Source organism: Poecile atricapillus, chromosome 7, assembly GCF_030490865.1.
Source record: "Poecile atricapillus isolate bPoeAtr1 chromosome 7, bPoeAtr1.hap1, whole genome shotgun sequence".
NCBI classification, from domain to species: Eukaryota; Metazoa; Chordata; class Aves; order Passeriformes; family Paridae; genus Poecile; species Poecile atricapillus.
This window is the reverse complement of record NC_081255.1, coordinates 19,936,544-19,944,559: the sequence shown is the minus strand read 5'-3', so window position 1 is coordinate 19,944,559 and position 8,016 is coordinate 19,936,544.

The window sequence follows — 8,016 nt, the reverse complement described above, 5'->3', positions numbered from 1 at the left end:
GATTGATGATGATTCTTGTTATTTTTTCTTCAAAAACAAGGATATTATAGACCAGATCAAGAAACTAAAAAAAAAAAAAAAAAAAAAAAAAAGAAAAATTACTGACAGAAAAGAGGCTTAGAATGCAGCAAGACACCACCACAGAGAAATAGCAGCAATTAGGATATAAAATATATATTTTTAATAGATTGTCGTTATATACACTTTTTAAAATTCAGTTGTCCACCCAAGTTGGCAATTTTTGCTGATTTTCTGAGTATTTTCAGTATAAGAAAGTGGAAGCATAGAGCACAAGTAGTATGTTAGCATTTTCACTGTTAGGGTCACCAAGTAGACAGAGCAATACTCTGTGTGCAACTAGGGATGGAACTGCAAAAGGAAATGGAACTTGTAGGTTTTCCTGCCACAAACACAGCTGTGATAAACCTCCCTATGTCTCTCACACTCTGCTTGCCCTGCTTCCAGATTCTTTTTCATTCAGCATTTCTGGTTTTCAAAGGTCAGCTCAAGAATGGAAAAATGCTGAGTAAGATCACAATCAGCCATTTAAAAGTCAACAAAATTTAACTTCCAGGGCCAAAATGTACTCCTGTCGTATATATTGGAAATAAAGCTATTTCTCTCATTGATGAGCAGACCATAACTACCTCTCCAGGCAGGTGAAAAAGAATACGGGGCAAATAAACTGACTACTTCTTGCTATGTCAGAAGAACCTTCTGTCAGCCTGCAGAAATACTGATTATTGTTTTGGCTTTTGGTACCTTTGTAAAAGCACTAAAAAATGTTTTTAATAACTAATTTTTTTTTAGTGTTATTTGGCTTGTAGGAAATCATTCCTCACAGTGCAGAAGAAAACCTTCATTTTATCACTCAGGTAAATGCAAAGACTTTGGACCTTTATACTGCAGCTTTGCCACAGGTGCACTCCAAGGAGGAAGCAGACTTACACAGAATATGTTAGTGGTAATGGCAAGTGGGACAACAGACCTTGTTCACAGGAAGGATTAAGCTCCTGGAGCTTTAAAACATAATACAGGCATGGGTGGTGCCGAATTCCCTTTGTCCATTTGATCTTAGCAGCTGTTCCTGAAGTTGATGCTATTCAAAGGAGAACTCCCAAAGCACTCTGCATGATGGATCAGGTTGGGTTTATGTTTTTTTAAAAGGCTGGCCAGGAAAGGAAAATCTTTGTGGGATGCATTTAGGCAAAATTATCAGGAAATTTTATGTTATGGAAAACTGTAGTCCAAGACAGACCTTCACCAATGCACCAATTTGGTATAACATAGTCTATGTAAAGTGTGGTGAGAAGTAAAACACAGCTTTCTAAAATGATTCATAACAGGGTGACATAAGGAGGATTTTGGTATAGAGAAAGGTTGTCTTTGAAAGCTTGGAGTCCTAAGGGATAGAGTAATGGATAACATTGACTATTTCCTGAACTCTCTTGAGTAATATCATAACTATCCTGTAGTGGATGTCAGGTCTTTGATGATACCCCAAATTTTTAGACTAACTCCTTAAACAGTTTTTTCTTCTTTACTTGGGCTTGCTTGAGTCTAATCAACTGAATTATCTGGATTCTCCTTTTATTTTGTTTTATAGTTCAGTTTAAAAATAACCAAACAACTTGTATTATTTCATAGCTGTTCTGCTCTGTCATACAGACTGTTAGCCTAAAAATTAACTGTAGTTCAATTTCTTTTATAAACATGCTATATAGAGTAAATTTTTAGAGAAATCTTGAAGATGTATTTATAATTTCTTCTTTGTAATTATTTGCTAAAAATTTGGATTAAGAATTATAATGGGAAATATATTAAAGAGCCAGAGGAAACTATGAAGTGAAATATACAAAATACCTCTCAAAACTTGAATTCAAGCTGGATTAAACCATAACATGAACAGTAAGACAACAGGCTCCAACAATTCAGAAAGAGAGGGACTGATCCACAGTTTGTTTGCATTTCAATTCAAACTCATCTTCTTAAGTACATTCAGAAACGCTGTTTGCTGGAGTGGTTTCTATAGCAGTGTCCTGCTTGATTACAAATCAGCAGGGCTGACGAACCCTGGACTAGCAGAAGCTCATTAAAATGTCTGATCCGGTTATGCAATAGGCCAGTGGCAGCCTGTGACTCCTTTATTGTCCCTTGGTGTAAGAACTGCATCTCGACAAAGCCCAGCTCATAGGGCTTTCATGCCTCTTTGTGGAGGTGCATAAAAATAACCTCATAAGCCAGTCTGTGGGTTGTTCTCTGTGTTAGTAAGCACTTTAAGGTCTGCTCTCAGTTCCAGCTCACACATTAGAAGCTCCAGTAATGCCTATTGGAGGCTCCAAAGATGCAGAGACCAACAGCAGGTCACAGGACTTTACATTCTTAAGCCCACCTGTATGATCCTTTTCTCATTCTCCCCCAGTGCCCCACTACATGAGAGTCACTTGGCTCAGTATTTAAAAGTCATTCAGCTTCTGGCTGAAAGTTTCCTCTGCTCCTGTACTTGGATAGTGAAGTTTCAGACTAATCCCTGTTAGGTTAAAAAAAAGCAGAGAGAAAGATGCCTATCTTTCCCAGCGAGTTTGACCAAGGACACCAACAGTCACAAAAATATCCACAGATAAGATGGTGCTCTTACCTGTCAGAGTAACAAGTCTTTGTGCCAAGCCAAAGCCACGGAAAGCAAACTAAGCTTCAGGAATCCAAGTGGGTGCAACACAAAAAGGATGCTGACTCCACAGAAAAGAAACCACGACCAAAACATTTGAACAAGACTGCCTCGGGGTGAGTGACAAGATGCCAACTAAAACACGGACTGCCACTATTTCACTGCTCCCCAAAACTGTCTACATAGTTATGCTTTAGCACAGGCCCTGGTTTTTCTTGCACCCCCATCTGAGTCAGTTCAGCTCATTAATTCTATTTATTTTACTTTTTTGGTTGGGCTAGAGTTCCAGCAGCTTAGCAAGTGAATTAGTTCACAGAGTGTTCCAAATATGCTAGAGCAAGTACAAAACAATCTAGGATAGAAGAGAGAAAAAAGAAATAACAGGGAGAAGAATGGGACTCCCCAATTTTAGTGTCAGTGTCAATGAGGCATTAGATACTATTCCCTTTCAGGGAGCTCCAACCACACGTTTCTCTCTCTGCAACCTTATTTCTGATTAAAGATATTTTCCTCATTTAACTATCTCCACACATGATATGCATACCATAGGCACTCAATTTTTTCTTCCATTTTGGGAGGCAGGCACCAGGTAAGCTTTCACTGAATTTACCACGAAGACCTTTGGTGGAAGATAAAATATCCAATGGCTACAGTGCCTGCAGAAGTTCAGCTTCCTTTTTGAAATTGTTCAGACTATTAGCAGTTCAAGGGACCTCTTCCATGAAATAAGGAGCAGCACAGACAATGCCATTTAGTTTAACTGTGTTGAAGAATTTCAGTGATGCAGATATTTCATGACAAATTTTGATGTTAGTAGCTATAGCAACTCATGCCATGAAACAGCTGTTCTCCTTCCCACCCTATCCTGTACTACACATACATCATCTTTGGAGAATATGTGCAATATTTTGCATGTCTGCTTCAATCTCCATCTGAAGAAGCTTCACAAGAATTTGTTCAGCATCTCACACTTGTGAAATATCACTACAGGCAGGGCTAAATGTCACTAAATCTTGTGCATCTAACTGTTCTCCTTCATTAGACCAGCTGCTGAAATAGTTGTGCAAATGCCATTACCAAACACTAAGGCACTCAAAAATGTTTGAAATTATTGTAGTGTGTTTTTAAAGGAGAAAGAGCCAAAGGTAGCACCAGGGAAATGAAGAGAAGTTCCCACAGCTTGTGAAAAGCAGCAAAATAGCTGCTTTTCAGAGGAAAGCAATGAATGAAGTGTTAGTTTGGTGTCTGCAGAAACAGTGTGTGTTTTATCAGATGTCTCACCATATGATTTCTCACCAGTCATGAAAACAAGACTTTTTTTTTTACTGTCAGCAAATAAACAAATCAATATCATAGCACCCCAAAATAAACACACAACCCCAAACTCTGAGGAGTTATCAGAAAAAAGGGAGCAGGAGTGGCATTAATTTTAAACATGTGGGAAATGAGGGACCAAAGCATTAAGCGTATCTTTAGGGAAAGCCATTCCATAACCAAAGGCTGCAATTTATTTTCTTAGTTCCAATTTCAGATCATTAGAACATTACCTTTCAATAAAAATATGCCTCTGACACAGCTGAGTTTACCGTTTGTTTTTCAGTCCTATAAAGCAGCACAAGCCTGAGAACTACCAGGACACTGCATGCAAATGCAAATCTTCTCCTTCCATGAGAAAACTTACTGTAGCATAATTTATTGACTGTAAAAAGAAGAATTAATGGCCCAGTGCTACTATAACCATACAGTGAAATATTTAATAAAATAAAATTTCTAGAATAATGTTTCATCACAGCACTGTCTTTTTAGTCTGATGCCCACAAAGCAACATGAAGTTTCAGAAAAGCAACATAATGTAGTAATTTCAATCCATCTCTCTTTAGCTGATCTCTGATTAGCTTGCAGAGCCATTAAACTGCAGTTGTCCACACAGAACACAGTTGATACTCCAGTTTTTAAGCATTCTCAGCTGCAACTAGTTTTGAGCAGTGCCTCTCCCAAGAGAGGTGCTTCATGTCACTCCGCTGGAGTATAGTGTGAGCTAGGGTGTGTTAGACACTTAAATCAAAATCCTTTGTTTTTTCTTTCAGGATGAGCTCAGCAAAACTTTATGAAACAATTGTATATGTGATTCTCTATCACTCTTCAGTCTGGTGAGTGCCGATGCTCAGGTGCCTATGTACAATTTAAACTTCATGTGCACGGGTGCCATCACCTGCACTATGAAAAAAAAAAAGGAAATTTCAAGACAGATTTTCAGCTGAAAGGAAACTTTTTAACTATTTAGCAAAAATGCAATATTCAAGTCAATATCTTAAAAATACAGTCAATTATTTATACTTTAAAATAAATTTGAAGGACAACAGTATGGAAGTGAAGAGTTATCTCTCAGATATCTTTACCCAAACATGCTGTCTCTGCAGAGCTGGCCTGCCTCTTGCATGCTGTGGCTGCAACAGAAAAGCAAAGGTCAAACCAAAACTGAAGAAAATATTTTTAAATCTAAATGTTTAAAGATAATAAGAAAGTTTTGGTAATGTGAGTTGTTTTCTTCTCAGTTCTTGATCTGAAGCCTGTACAAAGAAAATTCTCATCCACCAGTATACACAGTCTAAACACGATAAATACAGCTGGCACAATAACTCTGTCCAGAACTGGAAAGACAATGATGAATAACTTGTTCTTACCAATCTCTAAGGTAATACTTTAAGAAATGTTTTGTTATTTGAAGAAATAAAGTGAATTTCTTGAAAAAAATAGATTGATGTCAACAAATGGATGTTTAAAAATGTCCTTGAGTGAAATAAGTTTTGTAAAATAGTTATCAGAAATTGAATTCCAGGAAAGCTGAATATTCCACTCTATAAGCTTAGGTTATTTCTTTGAATATCTGCAGAAACAAGATCTAATCTTGTATGCTGTGGACATGGTAACAACTCTCTTATGCACTTCTGCAGTCATTGTCTAGGCTGTGATGTGCTCTAGAACACTTAGATTATTATTATCATTATTATCATTATTATTATCATTAATAATTATTATTACTATTATTATTACTATTATTATATCAGGTTCCTTTTGAATGAAATCTGGTATTCTGCATTGTACAACTGAATTTACAAAAATTTATATAGTGCCCTTTTGAAATGAAACCAAATAAATCTTTTTAAACATCTGCATTGGAGCATAAAAAGCATCCACAATGAACAAAAAGGACATTTTTTCAAATACAAGTGATCACAAAGCATGGTGGGAGAGGTTTGTTGCCATATTGAAATCTATTGAACTGCTGAAAACTGCAAAAGGAAAAATCAGGGTGATTTGTTTTTGGTTCAGTCATAAATTATGCTGTTATTTCTGGCTCCATATCCACATAGCTGACAATTACCTTTCCCTGGTGACTAAAGTACACTTGCTGGATTTTGAGAGGCAGTTGAAAAATGAGGTTAGGGATTTCTCAGCTAGAATAAAGCAATCTTGGTTTTAATTTCAAAAATACAAATAAAAAATACAAAAAAAATATTGTGTGTGTGTGAAATTGCAAATAGAAGGAATGTGTATGGGTCTCATAAGGAAAAAAGAACCCTATATTTCCCTCTTATACTGTCTGTAGGAAAGGGAGAAAAGGGAAAAACTTCTTTTTAGTTGTACAGTGAGGTGCCAGCATGTAACATAATTCCCTGATTTAGTGCAAAGTTTTAGAGCAGAGGATTTAAGACATTACTACCTGCAGTTGTTTTCTTCACCTCTTGCTGGAGGTGGCTGCCTCTGGAATATCAAGTAGAGCAGTTAAGAGGAGAATGTCTATTCCTTTCTGACAGAGTTATGTCCTGGAAATGAGAAAAATCCACACTATGGCTCCATGGCACAGACAGTGAAGGATGAATGGTGTTGATGTTTGGAGAACCTGCCCAGGAAAATGGCTGAGGAAAAGCTGGGAGCAGAGGGGCTCACAAGCAGCATTGTTGCTCACACTGTCTATTACTAGAGCAGGGCTCAGTGACAATTCCAAGTGGGAATTTAATCATGGAAAACATCAGCATGAGATAGCACACGGATCCAGTGTCAGGGGATGCAAGCGTGTGGAGGCTTTGGGGCAGTGCTACACCCTGTGTTTATCTCAAGGGTAAAAGGAAAGCCCTTTCAAGGGGAAAGCAGCAGAGCATTCCTGGCAACACCTCAGCACTGGTCCTTGTCCTGAGAGCTGCAGGGTTTCCCCTGTGGGCTTCCAGAGGCCACAGATCTTGAAAGGCTGCACACACAAACCTGATGATGGGGAGAAATACAGCAATCTTTGTCCCGTGATTCTGCAGACAGGCAGAACTGGTCTGGCTTCAAATACATATATATACAGTTTAAAATGTTAAAAAGAGTAAAGAGATTTTAAAAGCAAGATAACCCAGACCCACTCTTGTAGAGAAAATTTCACAATGTTATAACACTGTTGTCTTCTAATCTTAAAGTATCTCTGAGATACAACGCTGAGCTTATTATGGACAGATGCTCTGAGCATCCCTGCAGCCTCTGCCAGCTGGGGACCACAGTACCATGACCATCTCCCCAGTTCAGGACTCTGAATTTTTGGAGGCTAATGTTAGGTCATTCATCTCTTCCTCTTTTTCCTGAATAATGCCTAAATATTCTGCATGATGAGAGTGTGGATTTGGAATTCATTCTCTTTAGTCAAAAGATGGAGGTAGCCTGGCACTGTGCAACACTGCCAGGGCGATTCCTGCAGGTAAGGGGCTCTGAGCCCAGAGAAAAATCAAATTTCTAAACACATTAAAAGGCATTAATAATTTCAAATCTAATTGCTTATTTTCTACAGAGAATTGCCCATACCAGTGCTATTTGAACTCCCCTCTTTCAGATTGTAAACCAGTCAGAATATGACAACACTACACTTCATTTCAGTGGAACAATAGTGGCATCCAGTGGTCAATCAGCAAATTCAACGCCCTGCATTTCCAGGGTTTCACTGGGATACTGTGACCTGCTCAGATACCTCATAGTCTGTCTGTCCTTGATTGCTTTTCGCTTTTTTTTTTTTTTTTTTTGAATGGTGGTAGACAGTACTTTTCCTTGAAAATGGAGTGTATTTGCATAGCTTTAGAAAGAGTAAAAGAGTAAAATACATTTTCTAAAGCCCAATAGTTAAAATGTTAATTCTCCAAGGCCCTATTGCAGTTGGCAAGTAACTGTAGGGAGGGCAGAATTGGCCTTGATGCAAACACATTTGATCTAAAGGCCCTGTTCTTGTGACGAACGAGGTCAAACAAACAGTAATACATCAGTGTCTTCTGTATTTGATTCCTCTGGCTGTCTGGAGGAAGATCTGTGTGCAGCTTTAT